This window comes from Watersipora subatra, chromosome 8 (assembly GCF_963576615.1).
Source record: "Watersipora subatra chromosome 8, tzWatSuba1.1, whole genome shotgun sequence".
Classification (NCBI taxonomy): domain Eukaryota; kingdom Metazoa; phylum Bryozoa; class Gymnolaemata; order Cheilostomatida; family Watersiporidae; genus Watersipora; species Watersipora subatra.
In genome coordinates, this window is record NC_088715.1 from 26,467,248 (window position 1) to 26,493,676 (window position 26,429).

Consider the following 26,429-nt stretch of genomic DNA (forward strand, 5'->3'; position numbering starts at 1 on the left):
AGTTTCGAAATTGATTGTGTCAAAATTTACAAAGGCTCGTCTCTGGGTGGGCTTGAACCACCAACCTTTCGGTTAACAGCCGAACGCGCTAACCGATTGCGCCACAGAGACAACATAACAGGCTTTTTAATCTGTGAAACGAGCATGACACCTAAACATTTGTATGTTTTTAATACTGTGTATATTAAAATTTAAAACAATAGTCTATGGAAAAAATTGAACCAACAACTGTTTGGTGACCAACCGAGCGCGCTACCAGAATGTGCCACAAAAAAAACATGTCAATATATCTAACCTGTGAAACGAGCAAGACAAAAATTCATTTTTAAGTTTCGAATTTGATTGTGTCAAACTTTATAAATGCTCGTCCCTGGGTGGGCTTGAACCACCAACCTTTCGGTTAACAGCCGAACGCGCTAACCGATTGCACCACAGAGACAACATAACAGGCTTTTTAATCTGTGAAACGAAGATGACACCTAACTATTTGCTGCTTTTTAATACTACGCTTACTAAAATTAGAAACAATCGTCTATGGCAGAAATTGAACTGCCAACTGTTTGGTTACCAAAAGAACGCGTTGCCAGAATGTGCCACAAAGAAAACATGTCAAAATATCTAACTTGTGAAACGAGAAAACAAAAATTCATTTTCAAGTTTCGAATTTGATTGTGTCAAAATTTATAAGTGCTCGTCCCTGGGTGGGCTTCAACCACCAACCTTTCGGTAAACAGCCGAATGCTCTAACCGATTGCACCACAGAGACAATATAACAGGTTTTTTAATCTGTGAAACGAGCATGACACCTAATCATTTGCATGTTTTTAATACTGCGCTTACTAAAATTAAAAACAATCATCTATGGCAAAATTTGAAATACCAACTGGTTGGTTACCAAACGAACGCGCTGCCAGAATGTGTCACAAAAAAAACATGTCAAAATATAAAACCTGTGAAACGAGCAAGACACAAATTCATTTTTAAGTTTCGAATATGATTGTGTCAAAATTTATAAATGCTCGTCCCTGGGTGGGCTTGAACCACCAACCTTTCGGTTAACAGCCGAACGCACTAACCGATTGCGCCACAGAGACAACATAACAGGTTTTTTAATCTGTGAAAAGAGCATGACACCTCATCATTTGCTGGTTTTTAATACTACGCTTACTAAAATTAGAAACAATCATCTATGGCAGAAATTGAACTACCAACTGTTTGGTTACCAAACAAACGCGCTGCCAGATTGTGCCACAAAGAAAACATGTCAAAATATCTAACTTGTGAAACGAGCAAGACAAAAATTCATATTCAAGTTTCGAAATTGATTGTGTCAAAATTTATAAGTGCTCATCCCTGGGTGGGCTTGAACCACCAACCTTTCGGTTAACAGCCGAACGCGCTAACCGATTGCGCCACAGAGACAACATAACAGGTTTTTTAATCGGTGAAACGAGCATGACACCTAATCATTTGCATGTTTTTAATACTGCGCGTATTAAAATTAAAAACCATCGTCTTTGACAGAAATTGAACTAAAACTGGTCGGTTACCAAAGGAACATGCTACATGATTGTGCCACAAAGAAAACATGTCAGAATATCTAACCTGTGAAACGAGCAAGACAAAAATTCATTTTCAAGTTTCGAAGTTGATTGTGTTAAAATTTATAAATGCTCGTCCCTGGGTGGCCTTGAACCACCAACCTTTCGGTTAACAGCCGAAAGCGCTAACCGATTGCACCACAGAGACAACATAACAGGTTTTTTAATCTGTGAAACGAGCATGACACCTAATCATGTGCTGGTTTTTAAAATTGTGTGTATTAAAATTAATAACAATCGTCTATGCGAGAAATTGAACCAACAACTGTTTAGTGACCAACCGAACATGCTACCAGAATGTGCCACAAAAAAACATGTCAAAATATCTAACCTGTGAAACGAGCAAAACAAAAATTCATTTTCAAGTTTCGAAATTGATTGTGTCAAAATTTACAAAGGCTCGTCTCTGGGTGGGCTTGAACCACCAACCTTTCGGTTAACAGCCGAATGCGATAACCGATTGCACCACAGAGAAAACATATCAGGCTTTTTAATCTGTGAAACGAAGATGACACCTAATTATTTGCTGGTTTTTAATACTGCGCTTACTAAAATTAAAAACAATCATCTATGGCAGAAAATGAACTACCAACTGTTTGGTTACCAAAGGAACGTGCTGCCAGAATGTGCCACAAAGAAAACATGTCAAAATATCTAACTTGTGAAACGAGCAAGACAAAAATTGATTTTCAAGTTTCGAATTTGATTGTGTGAAAATTTATAAGTGCTCATCCCTGGGTGGGCTTGAACCACTAACTTTTCGGTTAACAGCCGAACGCGCTAACAGATTGCACCACAGTGACAACATAACAGGCTTTTTAATCTGTGAAACGAAGATGACAACTACTTATTTGCTGGTTTTTAATACTGTGCTTAGCAAAATTAAAAAGAATCATCTATGGCAGAAATTGAACTACTAACTGTTTGGTTACTAAACGAACGCGCTGCCAGAATGTGCCACAAAGAAAACATGTCAAAATATCTAACTTGTGAAACGAGCAGGACAAAAATTCATTTTCAAGTTTCGAATTTGATTGTGTCAAAATTTATAAGTGCTCGTCCCTGGGTGGGCTTGAACCACCAACCTTCCGGTTAACAGCCGAACGCACTAACCGATTGCACCACAGTGACAGCATAACAGTTTTTTAATCTGTGAAATGAGCATGACACCTAATCATTTGCTGGTTTTTAAAATTGTGTGCATTAAACTTAAAAACAATCATCTATGCGAGAAATTGAACCAACAACTGTTTAGTGACCAACCGAACGTGCTACCGGAATGTGCCACAAAGAAAACATGTCAAAATATCTAACCTGTGAAACGAGCAAAACAAAAAATCATTTTCAAGTTTCGAAATTGATTGTGTCAAAATTTACAAAGGCTCGTCTCTGGGTGGGCTTGAACCACCAACCTTTCGGTTAACAGCCGAACGCGCTAACCGATTGCGCCACAGAGACAACATAACAGGCTTTTTAATCTGTGAAACGAGCATGACACCTAAACATTTGTATGTTTTTAATACTGTGTATATTAAAATTTAAAACAATAGTCTATGGAAAAAATTGAACCAACAACTGTTTGGTGACCAACCGAGCGCGCTACCAGAATGTGCCACAAAAAAAACATGTCAATATATCTAACCTGTGAAACGAGCAAGACAAAAATTCATTTTTAAGTTTCGAATTTGATTGTGTCAAACTTTATAAATGCTCGTCCCTGGGTGGGCTTGAACCACCAACCTTTCGGTTAACAGCCGAACGCGCTAACCGATTGCACCACAGAGACAACATAACAGGCTTTTTAATCTGTGAAACGAAGATGACACCTAACTATTTGCTGCTTTTTAATACTACGCTTACTAAAATTAGAAACAATCGTCTATGGCAGAAATTGAACTGCCAACTGTTTGGTTACCAAAAGAACGCGTTGCCAGAATGTGCCACAAAGAAAACATGTCAAAATATCTAACTTGTGAAACGAGAAAACAAAAATTCATTTTCAAGTTTCGAATTTGATTGTGTCAAAATTTATAAGTGCTCGTCCCTGGGTGGGCTTCAACCACCAACCTTTCGGTAAACAGCCGAATGCTCTAACCGATTGCACCACAGAGACAATATAACAGGTTTTTTAATCTGTGAAACGAGCATGACACCTAATCATTTGCATGTTTTTAATACTGCGCTTACTAAAATTAAAAACAATCATCTATGGCAAAATTTGAAATACCAACTGGTTGGTTACCAAACGAACGCGCTGCCAGAATGTGTCACAAAAAAAACATGTCAAAATATAAAACCTGTGAAACGAGCAAGACACAAATTCATTTTTAAGTTTCGAATATGATTGTGTCAAAATTTATAAATGCTCGTCCCTGGGTGGGCTTGAACCACCAACCTTTCGGTTAACAGCCGAACGCACTAACCGATTGCGCCACAGAGACAACATAACAGGTTTTTTAATCTGTGAAAAGAGCATGACACCTCATCATTTGCTGGTTTTTAATACTACGCTTACTAAAATTAGAAACAATCATCTATGGCAGAAATTGAACTACCAACTGTTTGGTTACCAAACAAACGCGCTGCCAGATTGTGCCACAAAGAAAACATGTCAAAATATCTAACTTGTGAAACGAGCAAGACAAAAATTCATATTCAAGTTTCGAAATTGATTGTGTCAAAATTTATAAGTGCTCATCCCTGGGTGGGCTTGAACCACCAACCTTTCGGTTAACAGCCGAACGCGCTAACCGATTGCGCCACAGAGACAACATAACAGGTTTTTTAATCGGTGAAACGAGCATGACACCTAATCATTTGCATGTTTTTAATACTGCGCGTATTAAAATTAAAAACCATCGTCTTTGACAGAAATTGAACTAAAACTGGTCGGTTACCAAAGGAACATGCTACATGATTGTGCCACAAAGAAAACATGTCAGAATATCTAACCTGTGAAACGAGCAAGACAAAAATTCATTTTCAAGTTTCGAAGTTGATTGTGTTAAAATTTATAAATGCTCGTCCCTGGGTGGCCTTGAACCACCAACCTTTCGGTTAACAGCCGAAAGCGCTAACCGATTGCACCACAGAGACAACATAACAGGTTTTTTAATCTGTGAAACGAGCATGACACCTAATCATGTGCTGGTTTTTAAAATTGTGTGTATTAAAATTAATAACAATCGTCTATGCGAGAAATTGAACCAACAACTGTTTAGTGACCAACCGAACATGCTACCAGAATGTGCCACAAAAAAACATGTCAAAATATCTAACCTGTGAAACGAGCAAAACAAAAATTCATTTTCAAGTTTCGAAATTGATTGTGTCAAAATTTACAAAGGCTCGTCTCTGGGTGGGCTTGAACCACCAACCTTTCGGTTAACAGCCGAACGCGCTAACTGATTGCACCACAGAGACAACATAAAAGGCTTTTTAATCTGTAAAACGAGCATGACACCTAATTATTTGCTGGTTTTTAATACTACGCTTACTAAAATTAAAAACAATCATCTAAGGCAGAAATTGAACTACCAACTGTTTGGTTACCAAACGAACGTTCTGCCAGAATGTGCCAAAAAAAAAACGTGTCAAAATATCTAACTTGTGAAACGAGCAAGACAAAAATTCATTTTCAAGTTTCGAATTTGATTGTGTGAAAATTTATAAGTGCTCGTCCCTAGGTGGGCTTGAACCACCAACTTTTCGGTTAACAGCCAAATGCAATAACCGATTGCACCACAGAGACAACATAACAGGCTTTTTAATCTGTGAAACGAAGATGACAACTACTTATTTGCTGGTTTTTAATACTGTGCTTACCAAAATTAAAAACAATCGTCTATGGCAGAAATTGAACTACCAACTGTTTGGTTACCAAACGAACGGGCTGCCAGAATGTGCCACAAAGAAAACATGTCAAAATATCTAACTTGTGAAACGAGCAGGACAAAAATTCATTTTCAAGTTTCGAATTTGATTGTGTCAAAATTTATAAATGCTCGTCCCTGGGTGGGCTTGAACCACCAACCTTTTGGTTAACAGCCGAACGCGCTTACCGATTGCGCCACAGAGACAACATAACAGGTTTTTTAATTTGTGAAACGAGCAAGACACCTAATCATTTGCTGGTTTTTAAAATTGTGTGTATTAAAATTAAAAACAATCGTCTTTGACAGAAATTGAACTGAAAACTGTTCGGTTACCAAAGGAACATGCTACAACGTTATGCCACAAAGAAAACATGTCAGAATATCTAACCTGTGAAACGAGCAAGACAAAAATTCATTTTCAAGTTTCGAATTTGATTGTGTCAAAATTTATAAATGCTCGTCCCTGGGTAGGCTTGAACCACCAACCTTTCGGTTAACAGCCGAACGCGCTAACCGATTGCACCACAGAGAAAACATAACAGGTTTTTTAATCTGTGAAACGAGCATGACACCTAATCATTTGCATGTTTTTAAAATTGTGTGTATTAAAATTAAAAACAATCGTCTATGCGAGAAATTGAACAAACAACTGTTTGGTGACGAACCGAAGGCGCTACCAGAATGTGCCACAAAGAAAACATGACAAAATATCTAACCTGTGAAACGAGCAAAACCAAAAAACCATTTTCAAGTTTCGAAATTGTTTGTGTCAAAATTTTCAAAGGCTCGTCCCTAGGTGGGCTTGAACCACCAACCTTTCGGTTAACAGCCAAACGCGCTAACCGATTGCGCCACAGAGACCACATAACAGGCTTTTTAATCTGTGAAACGAGCATGACACCTAATCATTTGCTGGTTTTTAATACTGTGGGATTTAAAATTACAAACAATGGTCATTGGCAGAAATTGAAGTAACAACTGTTCGGTTACCAAAGGAACATGCTACAAGAATGTGCCACAAAAATAACATGTCAGAATATCTAACCTGTGAAACAAGCAAAACAAAAAATCATTTTCAAGTTTCGAAATTGATTGTGTCAAAATTTACAAAGGCTCGTCTCTGGGTGGGCTTGAACCACCAACCTTTCGGTTAACAGCCGAACGCCCTAACCGATTGCGCCACAGAGACAACATAACAGGCTTTTTAATCTGTGAAACGAGCATGACACCTAAACATTTGTATGTTTTTAATACTGTGTGTATTAAAATTTAAAACAATAGTCTATGGAAAAAATTGAACCAACAACTGTTTGGTGACCAACCGAGCGCGCTACCAGAATGTGCCACAAAAAAAACATGTCAATATATCTAACCTGTGAAACGAGCAAGACAAAAATTCATTTTTAAGTTTCGAATTTGATTGTGTCAAACTTTATAAATGCTCGTCCCTGGGTAGGCTTGAACCACCAACCTTTCGGTTAACAGCCGAACGCGCTAACCGATTGCACCACAGAGACAACATAACAGGCTTTTTAATCTGTGAAACGAAGATGACACCTAACTATTTGCTGCTTTTTAATACTACGCTTACTAAAATTAGAAACAATCGTCTATGGCAGAAATTGAACTGCCAACTGTTTGGTTACCAAAAGAACGCGTTGCCAGAATGTGCCACAAAGAAAACATGTCAAAATATCTAACTTGTGAAACGAGAAAACAAAAATTCATTTTCAAGTTTCGAATTTGATTGTGTCAAAATTTATAAGTGCTCGTCCCTGGGTGGGCTTCAACCACCAACCTTTCGGTAAACAGCCGAATGCTCTAACCGATTGCACCACAGAGACAATATAACAGGTTTTTTAATCTGTGAAACGAGCATGACACCTAATCATTTGCATGTTTTTAATACTGCGCTTACTAAAATTAAAAACAATCATCTATGGCAAAATTTGAAATACCAACTGGTTGGTTACCAAACGAACGCGCTGCCAGAATGTGTCACAAAAAAAACATGTCAAAATATCAAACCTGTGAAACGAGCAAGACACAAATTCATTTTTAAGTTTCGAATATGATTGTGTCAAAATTTATAAATGCTCGTCCCTGGGTGGGCTTGAACCACCAACCTTTCGGTTAACAGCCGAACCATCTAACCGATTGCACCACAGAGACAACATAACAGGTTTTTTAATCTGTGAAAAGAGCATGACACCTCATCATTTGCTGGTTTTTAATACTACGCTTACTAAAATTAGAAACAATCATCTATGGCAGAAATTGAACTACGAACTGTTTGGTTACCAAACAAACGCGCTGCCAGATTGTGCCACAAAGAAAACATGTCAAAATATCTAACTTGTGAAACGAGCAAGACAAAAATACATATTCAAGTTTCGAAATTGATTGTGTCAAAATTTATAAGTGCTCATCCCTGGGTGGGCTTGAACCACCAACCTTTCGGTTAACAGCCGAACGCGCTAACCAATTGCGCCACAGAGACAACATAACAGGTTTTTTAATCGGTGAAGCGAGCATGACACCTAATCATTTGCATGTTTTTAATACTGCGCGTATTAAAATTAAAAACCATCGTTTTTGACAGAAATTGAACTAAAACTGGTCGGTTACCATAGGAACATGCTACATGATTGTGCCACAAAGAAAACATGTCAGAATATCTAACCTGTGAAACGAGCAAGACAAAAATTCATTTTCAAGTTTCGAAGTTGATTGTGTTAAAATTTATAAATGCTCATCCCTGGGTGGCCTTGAACCACCAACCTTTCGGTTAACAGCCGAAAGCGCTAACCGATTGCACCACAGAGACAACATAACAGGTTTTTTAATCTGTGAAACGAGCATGACACCTAATCATGTGCTGGTTTTTAAAATTGTGTGTATTAAAATTAAAAACAATCGTCTATGCGAGAAATTGAACCAACAACTGTTTAGTGACCAACCGAATGCGCTACCAGAATGTGCCACAAAGTAAACGTGTCAAAATATCTAACCTGTGAAACGAGCAAAACAAAAATTTATTTTCAAGTTTCGAATTTGATTGGTTCAAAATTTACAAGGACTCGTCCCTGGGTGGGCTTGAACCACCAACCTTTCGGTTAACAGCCGAATGCGATAACCGATTGCACCACAGAGAAAACATATCAGGCTTTTTAATCTGTGAAACGAAGATGACACCTAATTATTTGCTGGTTTTTAATACTGCGCTTACTAAAATTAAAAACAATCATCTATGGCAGAAAATGAACTACCAACTGTTTGGTTACCAAGCGAACGTGCTGCCAGAATGTGCCACAAAGAAAACATGTCAAAATATCTAACTTGTGAAACGAGCAAGACAAAAATTCATTTTCAAGTTTCGAATTTGATTGTGTGAAAATTTATAAGTGCTCATCCCTGGGTAGGCTTGAACCACTAACTTTTCGGTTAACAGCCGAACGCGCTAACTGATTGCACCACAGTGACAACATAACAGGCTTTTTAATCTGTGAAACGAAGATGACAACTACTTATTTGCTGGTTTTTGATACTGTGCTTAGCAAAATTAAAAAGAATCATCTATGGCAGAAATTGAACTACTAACTGTTTGGTTACCAAACGAACGCGCTGCCAGAATGTGCCACAAAGAAAACATGTCAAAATATCTAACTTGTGAAACGAGCAGGACAAAAATTCATTTTCAAGTTTCGAATTTGATTGTGTCAAAATTTATAAGTGCTCGTCCCTGGGTGGGCTTGAACCACCAACTTTTCGGTTAACAGCCGAATGCGCTAACCGATTGCACCACAGAGACAACATAACAGGCTTTTTAATCTGTGAAACGAGCATAACACCTCATCATTTGCTTGTTTTTAATACTGTGTGTATTAAAATTAAAAACAATCGTCTATGCGAGTAATTGAACTACCAACTGTTTGGTGACCAACCGAACGTGCTACCAGAATGTGCCACAAAGAAAACATGTCAAAATATCTAACTTGTGAAACGAGCAGGACAAAATTTCATTTTCAAGTTTCGGATTTGATTGTGTCAAAATTTATAATGGCTCGTCTCTGGGTGGGCTTGAACCACCAACCTTTCGGTTAACAGCCGAACGCGCTAACCGATTGCGCCACAGAGACAACATAACAGGCTTTTTAATCTGTGAAACGAGCATGACACCTAAACATTTGTATGTTTTTAATACTGTGTGTATTAAAATTTAAAACAATAGTCTATGGAAAAAATTGAACCAACAACTGTTTGGTGACCAACCGAGCGCGCTACCAGAATGTGCAACAAAAAAAACATGTCAATATATCTAACCTGTGAAACGAGCAGGACAAAAATTCATTTTCAAGTTTCGAATTTGATTGTGTCAAAATTTATAAGTGCTCGTCCCTGGGTGGGCTTGAACCACCAACCTTCCGGTTAACAGCCGAACGCACTAACCGATTGCGCCACAGTGACAGCATAACAGTTTTTTAATCTGTGAAATGAGCATGACACCTAATCATTTGCTGGTTTTTAAAATTGTGTGTATTAAACTTAAAAACAATCGTCTATGCGAGAAATTGAACCAACAACTGTTTAGTGACCAACCGAACGTGCTACCGGAATGTGCCACAAAGAAAACATGTCAAAATATCTAACCTGTGAAACGAGCAAAACAAAAAATCATTTTCAAGTTTCGAAATTGATTGTGTCAAAATTTACAAAGGCTCGTCTCTGGGTGGGCTTGAACCACCAACCTTTCGGTTAACAGCCGAACGCGCTAACCGATTGCACCACAGAGACAACATAACAGGCTTTTTAATCTGTGAAACGAGCATGACACCTAAACATTTGTATGTTTTTAATACTGTGTGTATTAAAATTTAAAACAATAGTCTATGGAAAAAATTGAACCAACAACTGTTTGGTGACCAACCGAGCGCGCTACCAGAATGTGCCACAAAAAAACATGTCAATATATCTAACCTGTGAAACGAGCAAGACAAAAATTCATTTTTAAGTTTCGAATTTGATTGTGTCAAACTTTATAAATGCTCGTCCCTGGGTGGGCTTGAACCACCAACCTTTCGGTTAACAGCCGAACGCGCTAACCGATTGCACCACAGAGACAACATAACAGGCTTTTTAATCTGTGAAACGAAGATGACACCTAACTATTTGCTGCTTTTTAATACTACGCTTACTGAAATTAGAAACAATCGTCTATGGCAGAAATTGAACTGCCAACTGTTTGGTTACCAAAAGAACGCGTTGCCAGAATGTGCCACAAAGAAAACATGTCAAAATATCTAACTTGTGAAACGAGAAAACAAAAATTCATTTTCAAGTTTCGAATTTGATTGTGTCAAAATTTATAAGTGCTCGTCCCTGGGTGGGCTTCAACCACCAACCTTTCGGTAAACAGCCGAATGCTCTAACCGATTGCACCACAGAGACAATATAACAGGTTTTTTAATCTGTGAAACGAGCATGACACCTAATCATTTGCATGTTTTTAATACTGCGCTTACTAAAATTAAAAACAATCATCTATGGCAAAATTTGAAATACCAACTGGTTGGTTACCAAACGAACGCGCTGCCAGAATGTGTCACAAAAAAAACATGTCAAAATATCAAACCTGTGAAACGAGCAAGACACAAATTCATTTTTAAGTTTCGAATATGATTGTGTCAAAATTTATAAATGCTCGTCCCTGGGTGGGCTTGAACCACCAACCTTTCGGTTAACAGCCGAACGCGCTAACCGATTGCGCCACAGAGACAACATAACAGGTTTTTTAATCTGTGAAAAGAGCATGACACCTCATCATTTGCTGGTTTTTAATACTACGCTTACTAAAATTAGAAACAATCATCTATGGCAGAAATTGAACTACCAACTGTTTGGTTACCAAACAAACGCGCTGCCAGATTGTGCCACAAAGAAAACATGTCAAAATATCTAACTTGTGAAACGAGAAAGACAAAAATTCATATTCAAGTTTCGAAATTGATTGTGTCAAAATTTATAAGTGCTCATCCCTGGGTGGGCTTGAACCACCAACCTTTCGGTTAACAGCCGAACGCGCTAACCGATTGCGCCACAGAGACAACATAACAGGTTTTTTAATCGGTGAAACGAGCATGACACCTAATCATTTGCATGTTTTTAATACTGCGCGTATTAAAATTAAAAACCATCGTTTTTGACAGAAATTGAACTAAAACTGGTCGGTTACCAAAGGAACATGCTACATGATTGTGCCATAAAGAAAACATGTCAGAATATCTAACCTGTGAAACGAGCAAGAAAAAAATTCATTTTCAAGTTTCGAAGTTGATTGTGTTAAAATTTATAAATGCTCGTCCCTGGGTGGCCTTGAACCACCAACCTTTCGGTTAACAGCCGAAAGCGCTAACCGATTGCACCACAGAGACAACATAACAGGTTTTTTAATCTGTGAAACGAGCATGACACCTAATCATGTGCTGGTTTTTAAAATTGTGTGTATTAAAATTAAAAACAATCATCTATGCGAGAAATTGAACCAACAACTGTTTAGTGACCAACCGAATGCGCTACCAGAATGTGCCACAAAGTAAACGTGTCAAAATATCTAACCTGTGAAACGAGCAAAACAAAAATTCATTTTCAAGTTTCGAATTTGATTGGTTCAAAATTTATAAGGACTCGTCCCTGGGTGGGCTTGAACCACCAACCTTTCGGTTAACAGCCGAATGCGATAACCGATTGCACCACAGAGAAAACATATCAGGCTTTTTAATCTGTGAAACGAAGATGACACCTAATTATTTGCTGGTTTTTAATACTGCGCTTACTAAAATTAAAAACAATCATCTATGGCAGAAAATGAACTACCAACTGTTTGGTTACCAAGCGAACGTGCTGCCAGAATGTGCCACAAAGAGAACATGTCAAAATATCTAACTTGTGAAACGAGCAGGACAAAAATTCATTTTCAAGTTTCGAATTTGATTGTGTCAAAATTTATAAGTGCTCGTCCCTGGGTGGGCTTGAACCACCAACTTTTCGGTTAACAGCCGAATGCGCTAACCGATTGCACCACAGAGACAACATAACAGGCTTTTTAATCTGTGAAACGAGCATAACACCTCATCATTTGCTTGTTTTTAATACTGTGTGTATTAAAATTAAAAACAATCGTCTATGCGAGTAATTGAACTACCAACTGTTTGGTGACCAACCGAACGTGCTACCAGAATGTGCCACAAAGAAAACATGTCAAAATATCTAACTTGTGAAACGAGCAGGACAAAATTTCATTTTCAAGTTTCGGATTTGATTGTGTCAAAATTTATAATGGCTCGTCTCTGGGTGGGCTTGAACCACCAACCTTTCGGTTAACAGCCGAACGCACTAACCGATTGCGCCACAGAGACAACATAACAGGTTTTTTAATCTGTGAAAAGAGCATGACACCTCATCATTTGCTGGTTTTTAATACTACGCTTACTAAAATTAGAAACAATCATCTATGGCAGAAATTGAACTACCAACTGTTTGGTTACCAAACAAACGCGCTGCCAGATTGTGCCACAAAGAAAACATGTCAAAATATCTAACTTGTGAAACGAGCAAGACAAAAATTCATATTCAAGTTTCGAAATTGATTGTGTCAAAATTTATAAGTGCTCATCCCTGGGTGGGCTTGAACCACCAACCTTTCGGTTAACAGCCGAACGCGCTAACCGATTGCGCCACAGAGACAACATAACAGGTTTTTTAATCGGTGAAACGAGCATGACACCTAATCTTTTGCATGTTTTTAATACTGCGCGTATTAAAATTAAAAACCATCGTCTTTGACAGAAATTGAACTAAAACTGGTCGGTTACCAAAGGAACATGCTACATGATTGTGCCACAAAGAAAACATGTCAGAATATCTAACCTGTGAAACGAGCAAGACAAAAATTCATTTTCAAGTTTCGAAGTTGATTGTGTTAAAATTTATAAATGCTCGTCCCTGGGTGGCCTTGAACCACCAACCTTTCGGTTAACAGCCGAAAGCGCTAACCGATTGCACCGCAGAGACAACATAACAGGTTTTTTAATCTGTGAAACGAGCATGACACCTAATCATGTGCTGGTTTTTAAAATTGTGTGTATTAAAATTAATAACAATCGTCTATGCGAGAAATTGAACCAACAACTGTTTAGTGACCAACCGAACATGCTACCAGAATGTGCCACAAAAAAACATGTCAAAATATCTAACCTGTGAAACGAGCAAAACAAAAATTCATTTTCAAGTTTCGAAATTGATTGTGTCAAAATTTACAAAGGCTCGTCTCTGGGTGGGCTTGAACCACCAACCTTTCGGTTAACAGCCGAACGCGCTAACTGATTGCACCACAGAGACAACATAAAAGGCTTTTTAATCTGTAAAACGAGCATGACACCTAATTATTTGCTGGTTTTTAATACTACGCTTACTAAAATTAAAAACAATCATCTAAGGCAGAAATTGAACTACCAACTGTTTGGTTACCAAACGAACGTTCTGCCAGAATGTGCCAAAAAAAAAACGTGTCAAAATATCTAACTTGTGAAACGAGCAAGACAAAAATTCATTTTCAAGTTTCGAATTTGATTGTGTGAAAATTTATAAGTGCTCGTCCCTAGGTGGGCTTGAACCACCAACTTTTCGGTTAACAGCCAAATGCAATAACCGATTGCACCACAGAGACAACATAACAGGCTTTTTAATCTGTGAAACGAAGATGACAACTACTTATTTGCTGGTTTTTAATACTGTGCTTACCAAAATTAAAAACAATCGTCTATGGCAGAAATTGAACTACCAACTGTTTGGTTACCAAACGAACGGGCTGCCAGAATGTGCCACAAAGAAAACATGTCAAAATATCTAACTTGTGAAACGAGCAGGACAAAAATTCATTTTCAAGTTTCGAATTTGATTGTGTCAAAATTTATAAATGCTCGTCCCTGGGTGGGCTTGAACCACCAACCTTTTGGTTAACAGCCGAACGCGCTTACCGATTGCGCCACAGAGACAACATAACAGGTTTTTTAATTTGTGAAACGAGCAAGACACCTAATCATTTGCTGGTTTTTAAAATTGTGTGTATTAAAATTAAAAACAATCGTCTTTGACAGAAATTGAACTGAAAACTGTTCGGTTACCAAAGGAACATGCTACAACGTTATGCCACAAAGAAAACATGTCAGAATATCTAACCTGTGAAACGAGCAAGACAAAAATTCATTTTCAAGTTTCGAATTTGATTGTGTCAAAATTTATAAATGCTCGTCCCTGGGTAGGCTTGAACCACCAACCTTTCGGTTAACAGCCGAACGCGCTAACCGATTGCACCACAGAGAAAACATAACAGGTTTTTTAATCTGTGAAACGAGCATGACACCTAATCATTTGCATGTTTTTAAAATTGTGTGTATTAAAATTAAAAACAATCGTCTATGCGAGAAATTGAACAAACAACTGTTTGGTGACGAACCGAAGGCGCTACCAGAATGTGCCACAAAGAAAACATGACAAAATATCTAACCTGTGAAACGAGCAAAACCAAAAAACCATTTTCAAGTTTCGAAATTGTTTGTGTCAAAATTTTCAAAGGCTCGTCCCTAGGTGGGCTTGAACCACCAACCTTTCGGTTAACAGCCAAACGCGCTAACCGATTGCGCCACAGAGACCACATAACAGGCTTTTTAATCTGTGAAACGAGCATGACACCTAATCATTTGCTGGTTTTTAATACTGTGGGATTTAAAATTACAAACAATGGTCATTGGCAGAAATTGAAGTAACAACTGTTCGGTTACCAAAGGAACATGCTACAAGAATGTGCCACAAAAATAACATGTCAGAATATCTAACCTGTGAAACAAGCAAAACAAAAAATCATTTTCAAGTTTCGAAATTGATTGTGTCAAAATTTACAAAGGCTCGTCTCTGGGTGGGCTTGAACCACCAACCTTTCGGTTAACAGCCGAACGCCCTAACCGATTGCGCCACAGAGACAACATAACAGGCTTTTTAATCTGTGAAACGAGCATGACACCTAAACATTTGTATGTTTTTAATACTGTGTGTATTAAAATTTAAAACAATAGTCTATGGAAAAAATTGAACCAACAACTGTTTGGTGACCAACCGAGCGCGCTACCAGAATGTGCCACAAAAAAAACATGTCAATATATCTAACCTGTGAAACGAGCAAGACAAAAATTCATTTTTAAGTTTCGAATTTGATTGTGTCAAACTTTATAAATGCTCGTCCCTGGGTAGGCTTGAACCACCAACCTTTCGGTTAACAGCCGAACGCGCTAACCGATTGCACCACAGAGACAACATAACAGGCTTTTTAATCTGTGAAACGAAGATGACACCTAACTATTTGCTGCTTTTTAATACTACGCTTACTAAAATTAGAAACAATCGTCTATGGCAGAAATTGAACTGCCAACTGTTTGGTTACCAAAAGAACGCGTTGCCAGAATGTGCCACAAAGAAAACATGTCAAAATATCTAACTTGTGAAACGAGAAAACAAAAATTCATTTTCAAGTTTCGAATTTGATTGTGTCAAAATTTATAAGTGCTCGTCCCTGGGTGGGCTTCAACCACCAACCTTTCGGTAAACAGCCGAATGCTCTAACCGATTGCACCACAGAGACAATATAACAGGTTTTTTAATCTGTGAAACGAGCATGACACCTAATCATTTGCATGTTTTTAATACTGCGCTTACTAAAATTAAAAACAATCATCTATGGCAAAATTTGAAATACCAACTGGTTGGTTACCAAACGAACGCGCTGCCAGAATGTGTCACAAAAAAAACATGTCAAAATATCAAACCTGTGAAACGAGCAAGACACAAATTCATTTTTAAGTTTCGAATATGATTGTGTCAAAATTTATAAATGCTCGTCCCTGGGTGGGCTTGAACCACCAACCTTTCGGTTAACAGCCGAACCATCTAACCGATTGCACCACAGAGACAACATAACAGGTTTTTTAATCTGTGAAAAGAGCATGACACCTCATCATTTGCTGGTTTTTAATACTACGCTTACTAAAATTAGAAACAATCATCTATGGCAGAAATTGAACTACGAACTGTTTGGTTACCAAACAAACGCGCTGCCAGATTGTGCCACAAAGAAAACATGTCAAAATATCTAACTTGTGAAACGAGCAAGACAAAAATACATATTCAAGTTTCGAAATTGATTGTGTCAAAATTTATAAGTGCTCATCCCTGGGTGGGCTTGAACCACCAACCTTTCGGTTAACAGCCGAACGCGCTAACCAATTGCGCCACAGAGACAACATAACAGGTTTTTTAATCGGTGAAGCGAGCATGACACCTAATCATTTGCATGTTTTTAATACTGCGCGTATTAAAATTAAAAACCATCGTTTTTGACAGAAATTGAACTAAAACTGGTCGGTTACCATAGGAACATGCTACATGATTGTGCCACAAAGAAAACATGTCAGAATATCTAACCTGTGAAACGAGCAAGACAAAAATTCATTTTCAAGTTTCGAAGTTGATTGTGTTAAAATTTATAAATGCTCATCCCTGGGTGGCCTTGAACCACCAACCTTTCGGTTAACAGCCGAAAGCGCTAACCGATTGCACCACAGAGACAACATAACAGGTTTTTTAATCTGTGAAACGAGCATGACACCTAATCATGTGCTGGTTTTTAAAATTGTGTGTATTAAAATTAAAAACAATCGTCTATGCGAGAAATTGAACCAACAACTGTTTAGTGACCAACCGAATGCGCTACCAGAATGTGCCACAAAGTAAACGTGTCAAAATATCTAACCTGTGAAACGAGCAAAACAAAAATTTATTTTCAAGTTTCGAATTTGATTGGTTCAAAATTTACAAGGACTCGTCCCTGGGTGGGCTTGAACCACCAACCTTTCGGTTAACAGCCGAATGCGATAACCGATTGCACCACAGAGAAAACATATCAGGCTTTTTAATCTGTGAAACGAAGATGACACCTAATTATTTGCTGGTTTTTAATACTGCGCTTACTAAAATTAAAAACAATCATCTATGGCAGAAAATGAACTACCAACTGTTTGGTTACCAAGCGAACGTGCTGCCAGAATGTGCCACAAAGAAAACATGTCAAAATATCTAACTTGTGAAACGAGCAAGACAAAAATTCATTTTCAAGTTTCGAATTTGATTGTGTGAAAATTTATAAGTGCTCATCCCTGGGTAGGCTTGAACCACTAACTTTTCGGTTAACAGCCGAACGCGCTAACTGATTGCACCACAGTGACAACATAACAGGCCTTTTAATCTGTGAAACGAAGATGACAACTACTTATTTGCTGGTTTTTGATACTGTGCTTAGCAAAATTAAAAAGAATCATCTATGGCAGAAATTGAACTACTAACTGTTTGGTTACCAAACGAACGCGCTGCCAGAATGTGCCACAAAGAAAACATGTCAAAATATCTAACTTGTGAAACGAGCAGGACAAAAATTCATTTTCAAGTTTCGAATTTGATTGTGTCAAAATTTATAAGTGCTCGTCCCTGGGTGGGCTTGAACCACCAACTTTTCGGTTAACAGCCGAATGCGCTAACCGATTGCACCACAGAGACAACATAACAGGCTTTTTAATCTGTGAAACGAGCATAACACCTCATCATTTGCTTGTTTTTAATACTGTGTGTATTAAAATTAAAAACAATCGTCTATGCGAGTAATTGAACTACCAACTGTTTGGTGACCAACCGAACGTGCTACCAGAATGTGCCACAAAGAAAACATGTCAAAATATCTAACTTGTGAAACGAGCAGGACAAAATTTCATTTTCAAGTTTCGGATTTGATTGTGTCAAAATTTATAATGGCTCGTCTCTGGGTGGGCTTGAACCACCAACCTTTCGGTTAACAGCCGAACGCGCTAACCGATTGCGCCACAGAGACAACATAACAGGCTTTTTAATCTGTGAAACGAGCATGACACCTAATCATGTGCTGGTTTTTAAAATTGTGTGTATTAAAATTAAAAACAATCGTCTATGCGAGAAATTGAACCAACAACTGTTTAGTGACCAACCGAATGCGCTACCAGAATGTGCCACAAAGTAAACGTGTCAAAATATCTAACCTGTGAAACGAGCAAAACAAAAATTTATTTTCAAGTTTCGAATTTGATTGGTTCAAAATTTACAAGGACTCGTCCCTGGGTGGGCTTGAACCACCAACCTTTCGGTTAACAGCCGAATGCGATAACCGATTGCACCACAGAGAAAACATATCAGGCTTTTTAATCTGTGAAACGAAGATGACACCTAATTATTTGCTGGTTTTTAATACTGCGCTTACTAAAATTAAAAACAATCATCTATGGCAGAAAATGAACTACCAACTGTTTGGTTACCAAGCGAACGTGCTGCCAGAATGTGCCACAAAGAAAACATGTCAAAATATCTAACTTGTGAAACGAGCAAGACAAAAATTCATTTTCAAGTTTCGAATTTGATTGTGTGAAAATTTATAAGTGCTCATCCCTGGGTAGGCTTGAACCACTAACTTTTCGGTTAACAGCCGAACGCGCTAACTGATTGCACCACAGTGACAACATAACAGGCCTTTTAATCTGTGAAACGAAGATGACAACTACTTATTTGCTGGTTTTTGATACTGTGCTCAGCAAAATTAAAAAGAATCATCTATGGCAGAAATTGAACTACTAACTGTTTGGTTACCAAACGAACGCGCTGCCAGAATGTGCCACAAAGAAAACATGTCAAAATATCTAACTTGTGAAACGAGCAGGACAAAAATTCATTTTCAAGTTTCGAATTTGATTGTGTCAAAATTTATAAGTGCTCGTCCCTGGGTGGGCTTGAACCACCAACTTTTCGGTTAACAGCCGAATGCGCTAACCGATTGCACCACAGAGACAACATAACAGGCTTTTTAATCTGTGAAACGAGCATAACACCTCATCATTTGCTTGTTTTTAATACTGTGTGTATTAAAATTAAAAACAATCGTCTATGCGAGTAATTGAACTACCAACTGTTTGGTGACCAACCGAACGTGCTACCAGAATGTGCCACAAAGAAAACATGTCAAAATATCTAACTTGTGAAACGAGCAGGACAAAATTTCATTTTCAAGTTTCGGATTTGATTGTGTCAAAATTTATAATGGCTCGTCTCTGGGTGGGCTTGAACCACCAACCTTTCGGTTAACAGCCGAACGCGCTAACCGATTGCGCCACAGAGACAACATAACAGGCTTTTTAATCTGTGAAACGAGCATGACACCTAAACATTTGTATGTTTTTAATACTGTGTGTATTAAAATTTAAAACAATAGTCTATGGAAAAAATTGAACCAACAACTGTTTGGTGACCAACCGAGCGCGCTACCAGAATGTGCAACAAAAAAAACATGTCAATATATCTAACCTGTGAAACGAGCAGGACAAAAATTCATTTTCAAGTTTCGAATTTGATTGTGTCAAAATTTATAAGTGCTCGTCCCTGGGTGGGCTTGAACCACCAACCTTCCGGTTAACAGCCGAACGCACTAACCGATTGCGCCACAGTGACAGCATAACAGTTTTTTAATCTGTGAAATGAGCATGACACCTAATCATTTGCTGGTTTTTAAAATTGTGTGTATTAAACTTAAAAACAATCGTCTATGCGAGAAATTGAACCAACAACTGTTTAGTGACCAACCGAACGTGCTACCGGAATGTGCCACAAAGAAAACATGTCAAAATATCTAACCTGTGAAACGAGCAAAACAAAAAATCATTTTCAAGTTTCGAAATTGATTGTGTCAAAATTTACAAAGGCTCGTCTCTGGGTGGGCTTGAACCACCAACCTTTCGGTTAACAGCCGAACGCGCTAACCGATTGCACCACAGAGACAACATAACAGGCTTTTTAATCTGTGAAACGAGCATGACACCTAAACATTTGTATGTTTTTAATACTGTGTGTATTAAAATTTAAAACAATAGTCTATGGAAAAAATTGAACCAACAACTGTTTGGTGACCAACCGAGCGCGCTACCAGAATGTGCCACAAAAAAACATGTCAATATATCTAACCTGTGAAACGAGCAAGACAAAAATTCATTTTTAAGTTTCGAATTTGATTGTGTCAAACTTTATAAATGCTCGTCCCTGGGTGGGCTTGAACCACCAACCTTTCGGTTAACAGCCGAACGCGCTAACCGATTGCACCACAGAGACAACATAACAGGCTTTTTAATCTGTGAAACGAAGATGACACCTAACTATTTGCTGCTTTTTAATACTACGCTTACTGAAATTAGAAACAATCGTCTATGGCAGAAATTGAACTGCCAACTGTTTGGTTACCAAAAGAACGCGTTGCCAGAATGTGCCACAAAGAAAACATGTCAAAATATCTAACTTGTGAAACGAGAAAACAAAAATTCATTTTCAAGTTTCGAATTTGATTGTGTCAAAATTTATAAGTGCTCGTCCCTGGGTGGGCTTCAACCACCAACCTTTCGGTAAACAGCCGAATGCTCTAACCGATTGCACCACAGAGACAATATAACAGGTTTTTTAATCTGTGAAACGAGCATGACACCTAATCATTTGCATGTTTTTAATACTGCGCTTACTAAAATTAAAAACAATCATCTATGGCAAAATTTGAAATACCAACTGGTTGGTTACCAAACGAACGCGCTGCCAGAATGTGTCACAAAAAAAACATGTCAAAATATCAAACCTGTGAAACGAGCAAGACACAAATTCATTTTTAAGTTTCGAATATGATTGTGTCAAAATTTATAAATGCTCGTCCCTGGGTGGGCTTGAACCACCAACCTTTCGGTTAACAGCCGAACGCGCTAACCGATTGCGCCACAGAGACAACATAACAGGTTTTTTAATCTGTGAAAAGAGCATGACACCTCATCATTTGCTGGTTTTTAATACTACGCTTACTAAAATTAGAAACAATCATCTATGGCAGAAATTGAACTACCAACTGTTTGGTTACCAAACAAACGCGCTGCCAGATTGTGCCACAAAGAAAACATGTCAAAATATCTAACTTGTGAAACGAGAAAGACAAAAATTCATATTCAAGTTTCGAAATTGATTGTGTCAAAATTTATAAGTGCTCATCCCTGGGTGGGCTTGAACCACCAACCTTTCGGTTAACAGCCGAACGCGCTAACCGATTGCGCCACAGAGACAACATAACAGGTTTTTTAATCGGTGAAACGAGCATGACACCTAATCATTTGCATGTTTTTAATACTGCGCGTATTAAAATTAAAAACCATCGTTTTTGACAGAAATTGAACTAAAACTGGTCGGTTACCAAAGGAACATGCTACATGATTGTGCCACAAAGAAAACATGTCAGAATATCTAACCTGTGAAACGAGCAAGAAAAAAATTCATTTTCAAGTTTCGAAGTTGATTGTGTTAAAATTTATAAATGCTCGTCCCTGGGTGGCCTTGAACCACCAACCTTTCGGTTAACAGCCGAAAGCGCTAACCGATTGCACCACAGAGACAACATAACAGGTTTTTTAATCTGTGAAACGAGCATGACACCTAATCATGTGCTGGTTTTTAAAATTGTGTGTATTAAAATTAAAAACAATCATCTATGCGAGAAATTGAACCAACAACTGTTTAGTGACCAACCGAATGCGCTACCAGAATGTGCCACAAAGTAAACGTGTCAAAATATCTAACCTGTGAAACGAGCAAAACAAAAATTCATTTTCAAGTTTCGAATTTGATTGGTTCAAAATTTATAAGGACTCGTCCCTGGGTGGGCTTGAACCACCAACCTTTCGGTTAACAGCCGAATGCGATAACCGATTGCACCACAGAGAAAACATAACAGGCTTTTTAATCTGTGAAACGAAGATGACACCTAATTATTTGCTGGTTTTTAATACTGCGCTTACTAAAATTAAAAACAATCATCTATGGCAGAAAATGAACTACCAACTGTTTGGTTACCAAGCGAACGTGCTGCCAGAATGTGCCACAAAGAAAACATGTCAAAATATCTAACTTGTGAAACGAGCAAGACAAAAATTCATTTTCAAGTTTCGAATTTGATTGTGTCAAAATTTATAAGTGCTCATCCCTGGGTAGGCTTGAACCACTAACTTTTCGGTTAACAGCCGAACGCGCTAACTGATTGCACCACAGTGACAACATAACAGGCTTTTTAATCTGTGAAACGAAGATGACAACTACTTATTTGCTGGTTTTTGATACTGTGCTTAGCAAAATTAAAAAGAATCATCTATGGCAGAAATTGAACTACTAACTGTTTGGTTACCAAACGAACGCGCTGCCAGAATGTGCCACAAAGAAAACATGTCAAAATATCTAACTTGTGAAACGAGCAGGACAAAAATTCATTTTCAAGTTTCGAATTTGATTGTGTCAAAATTTATAAGTGCTCGTCCCTGGGTGGGCTTGAACCACCAACTTTTCGGTTAACAGCCGAATGCGCTAACCGATTGCACCACAGAGACAACATAACAGGCTTTTTAATCTGTGAAACGAGCATAACACCTCATCATTTGCTTGTTTTTAATACTGTGTGTATTAAAATTAAAAACAATCGTCTATGCGAGTAATTGAACTACCAACTGTTTGGTGACCAACCGAACGTGCTACCAGAATGTGCCACAAAGAAAACATGTCAAAATATCTAACTTGTGAAACGAGCAGGACAAAATTTCATTTTCAAGTTTCGGATTTGATTGTGTCAAAATTTATAATGGCTCGTCTCTGGGTGGGCTTGAACCACCAACCTTTCGGTTAACAGCCGAACGCGCTAACCGATTGCGCCGCAGAGACAACATATGAGGTTTTTTAATCTGTGAAACGAGCATGACACCTAATCATTTGCTTGTTTTTAAAATGGTGTGTATTAAAATTAAAAACAACCGTCTATGCGAGAAATTGAACTAACAACTGTTTGGTGACCAACCGAACGTGCTACCAGAATGTGCCACAAAGAAAAACTGTCAGAATATCTAACCTGTGAAACGAGCAAGACAAAAATTCATTTTCAAGTTTTGAATTTGATTGTGTCAAAATTTATAAATGCTCGTCTCTGGGTGGGCTTGAACCACCAACCTTTCAGTTAACAGCCAAACGCACTAACCGATTGTACCGCAGAGACAACATAACAGGCTTTTTAATCTGTGAAACGAGCATGACACCTAATCGTTTGCTAGTTTTTAATACTGCGCGTATTAAAATTAAAAACCATCGTCTTTGACAGAAATTGAACTACAAACTGTTCGGTTACCAAAGGAACATGCTACAAGATTATGCCACAAAGAAAACATGTCAGAATATCTAACCTGTGAAACGAGCAAGACAAAAATTCATTTTCAAGTTTCGAATTTGATTGTGTCAAAATTTATAAATGCTCGTCCCTGGGTGGGCTTGAACCACCAACCTTTCGGTTAACAGCCGAACGCGCTAACCGATTGCACCACAGAGACAAAATAACAGGTTTTTTAATCTGTGAAACGAGCATGACACCTAATCATTTGCTGGTTTTTAAAATTGTGTGTATTAAAATTAAAAACAATCGTCTATGCGAGAAATTGAACCAACAACTGTTTAGTGACCAACCGAACGTGCTACCAGAATGTGCCACAAAGAAAACATGTCAAAATATCTAACCTGTGAAACGAGCAAAACAAAAATCATTTTCAAGTTTCGAAGTTGATTGTGTCAAAATTTATAAATGCTCGTCCCTGGGTTGGCTTGAACCACCAACCTTTCGGTTAACAGCCGAACGCGCTAACCAATTGCGCCACAGAAACAACATAACAGGTTTTTTAATCTGTGAAACGAGCATGACACCTAATCATTTGCTGGTTTTTAAATTTGTGTGTATTAAAATTAAAAACAATCGTCTATGCGAGAAATTGAACCAACAACTGTTTAGTGACCAACCGAACGTGCTACCAGAATGTGCCACAAAGAAAACATGTCAAAATATCTAACCTGTGAAACGAGCAAAACCAAAAAAACATTTTCAAGTTTCGAAATTAATTGTGTCAAAATTTACAAAGGCTCGTCTCTGGGTGGGCTTGAACAACCAACCTTTTGGTTAACAGCCGAACGCGCTAACCAATTGCGCCACAGAAACAATATAACAGGTTTTTTAATCTGTGAAACGAGCATGACACCTAATTATTTTCTGGTTTTTAATACTGCGCTTACTAAAATTAAAAACGATCATCTATGGCAAAAATTGGAATACAAACTGGTTGGTCACCAAACGAACGTGCTGCCAGAATGTGTCAAAAAGAAAACATGTCAAAATATCAAACCTGTGAAACGAGCAAGACAAAAATTCATTTTTAAGTTTCGAATTTGATTGTGTCTAAATTTATAAATGCTCGTCCCTGGGCGGGCTTGAACCACCAACCTTTCGGTTAACAGCCGAACGCACTAACCGATTGCACCACAGAGACAACATAACAGGTTTTTTAATCTGTGAAACGAGCATGACACCTAATCATTTGCTGGTTTTTAAAATTGTGTGAATTAAAATTAAAAACAATCGTCTATGCGAGAAATTGAACAAACAACTGTTTGGTGAACATCCGAACGCGCTACCAGAATGTGCCACAAAGAAAACATGTCAGAATATGTAACCTGTGAAACGAGCAAGACAAAAATTCATTTTCAAGTTTCGAATTTGATTGTGTCAAAATTTATAAATGCTCGTCCCTGAGTAGGCTCGAACCACAAACCTTTCGGTTAACAGCCGAACGCGCTAACCGATTGCACCACAGAGACAACATAACAGGTTTTTTAATCTGTGAAACGAGCATGACACCTAATCATTTGCTGGTTTTTAAAATTGTGTGTATTAAAATTAAAAACAACCGTCTATGCGAGAAATTGAACCAACAACTGTTTAGTGACCAACCGAACGTGCTGCCAGAATGTGTCACAAAAAAAACATTTCAAAATATCAAACTTGTGAAACAAGCAAGACAAAAATTCATTTTCAAGTTTCGAATTTGATTGTGTCAAAATTTATAAATGCTCGTCCCTGGGTGGGCTTGAACCACCAACCTTTCGGTTAACAGCCGAACGCGCTAACCGATTGCACCACAGAGACAACATAACAGGTTATTTAATCTGTGAAACGAGCATGACACCTCATCATTTGCTGGTTTTTAATACTGCGCGTATTAAAATTAAAAACCATCGTCTTTGACAGAAATTGAACTGCAAACTGTTCGGTTACCAAAGGAACATGCTACAAGATTGTGCCACAAAGAAAACATGTCAGAATATCTAACCTGTGAAACGAGCAAGACAAAAATTCATTTTCAAGTTTCGAATTTGATTGTGTCAAAATTTATAAATGCTCGTCCCTGGGTGGGCTTGAACCACCAACTTTTCGGTTAACAGCCGAACGCGCTAACCGATTGCGCCACAGAGACAACATATGAGGTTTTTTAATCTGTGAAACGAGCATGACACCTAATCATTTGCTGGTTTTTAAAATTGTGTGTATTAAAATTAAAAACAACCGTCTATGACAGAAATTGAACTACCAACTGTTCGGTTACCAAACGAACGCGCTGCCAGAATGTGTCACAAAAAAAACATGTCAAAATATCAAACTTGTGAAACGAGCAAGACAAAAAATCATTTTTAAGTTTCGAATTTGATTGTGTCAAAATTTATAAATGCTCGTCCCTGGGTGGGCTTGAACCACCAACCTTTCGGTTAACAGCCGAACGCGATAACCGATTGCACCACAGAGAAAACATATCAGGCTTTTTAATCTGTGAAACGAAGATGACAACTACTTATTTGCTGGTTTTTGATACTGTGCTTAGCAAAATTAAAAAGAATCATCTAT

At 38.0% G+C, this 26,429-nt stretch overlaps 14 non-coding genes across 14 annotated transcripts; all 14 read right to left on the bottom strand.

Moving 5' to 3' along the window:
* Nucleotides 1–37: 37 nt before the first annotated feature.
* On the bottom strand, nucleotides 38–111 carry Trnan-guu (transfer RNA asparagine (anticodon GUU)). Its single transcript has one exon. It is a non-coding gene; the product is annotated as a tRNA-Asn (tRNA).
* A 1,237-nt stretch (nucleotides 112–1,348) lies between these two features.
* On the bottom strand, nucleotides 1,349–1,422 carry Trnan-guu (transfer RNA asparagine (anticodon GUU)). The gene has a single exon. It is a non-coding gene; the product is annotated as a tRNA-Asn (tRNA).
* A 1,563-nt stretch (nucleotides 1,423–2,985) lies between these two features.
* Trnan-guu (transfer RNA asparagine (anticodon GUU)) lies at nucleotides 2,986–3,059 on the bottom strand. Its single transcript has one exon. It is a non-coding gene; the product is annotated as a tRNA-Asn (tRNA).
* Nucleotides 3,060–4,296: 1,237 nt separating this feature from the next.
* Trnan-guu (transfer RNA asparagine (anticodon GUU)) lies at nucleotides 4,297–4,370 on the bottom strand. Its single transcript has one exon. It is a non-coding gene; the product is annotated as a tRNA-Asn (tRNA).
* Nucleotides 4,371–7,902: 3,532 nt separating this feature from the next.
* On the bottom strand, nucleotides 7,903–7,976 carry Trnan-guu (transfer RNA asparagine (anticodon GUU)). Its single transcript has one exon. It is a non-coding gene; the product is annotated as a tRNA-Asn (tRNA).
* A 1,565-nt stretch (nucleotides 7,977–9,541) lies between these two features.
* Nucleotides 9,542–9,615, bottom strand: Trnan-guu (transfer RNA asparagine (anticodon GUU)). The gene has a single exon. It is a non-coding gene; the product is annotated as a tRNA-Asn (tRNA).
* A 1,563-nt stretch (nucleotides 9,616–11,178) lies between these two features.
* Trnan-guu (transfer RNA asparagine (anticodon GUU)) lies at nucleotides 11,179–11,252 on the bottom strand. The gene has a single exon. It is a non-coding gene; the product is annotated as a tRNA-Asn (tRNA).
* Nucleotides 11,253–11,506: 254 nt separating this feature from the next.
* On the bottom strand, nucleotides 11,507–11,580 carry Trnan-guu (transfer RNA asparagine (anticodon GUU)). Its single transcript has one exon. It is a non-coding gene; the product is annotated as a tRNA-Asn (tRNA).
* A 1,565-nt stretch (nucleotides 11,581–13,145) lies between these two features.
* Nucleotides 13,146–13,219, bottom strand: Trnan-guu (transfer RNA asparagine (anticodon GUU)). The gene has a single exon. It is a non-coding gene; the product is annotated as a tRNA-Asn (tRNA).
* A 3,532-nt stretch (nucleotides 13,220–16,751) lies between these two features.
* Trnan-guu (transfer RNA asparagine (anticodon GUU)) lies at nucleotides 16,752–16,825 on the bottom strand. Its single transcript has one exon. It is a non-coding gene; the product is annotated as a tRNA-Asn (tRNA).
* Nucleotides 16,826–18,390: 1,565 nt separating this feature from the next.
* On the bottom strand, nucleotides 18,391–18,464 carry Trnan-guu (transfer RNA asparagine (anticodon GUU)). The gene has a single exon. It is a non-coding gene; the product is annotated as a tRNA-Asn (tRNA).
* Nucleotides 18,465–19,702: 1,238 nt separating this feature from the next.
* On the bottom strand, nucleotides 19,703–19,776 carry Trnan-guu (transfer RNA asparagine (anticodon GUU)). The gene has a single exon. It is a non-coding gene; the product is annotated as a tRNA-Asn (tRNA).
* Nucleotides 19,777–21,339: 1,563 nt separating this feature from the next.
* On the bottom strand, nucleotides 21,340–21,413 carry Trnan-guu (transfer RNA asparagine (anticodon GUU)). Its single transcript has one exon. It is a non-coding gene; the product is annotated as a tRNA-Asn (tRNA).
* Nucleotides 21,414–21,667: 254 nt separating this feature from the next.
* On the bottom strand, nucleotides 21,668–21,741 carry Trnan-guu (transfer RNA asparagine (anticodon GUU)). The gene has a single exon. It is a non-coding gene; the product is annotated as a tRNA-Asn (tRNA).
* Nucleotides 21,742–26,429: the final 4,688 nt, after the last annotated feature.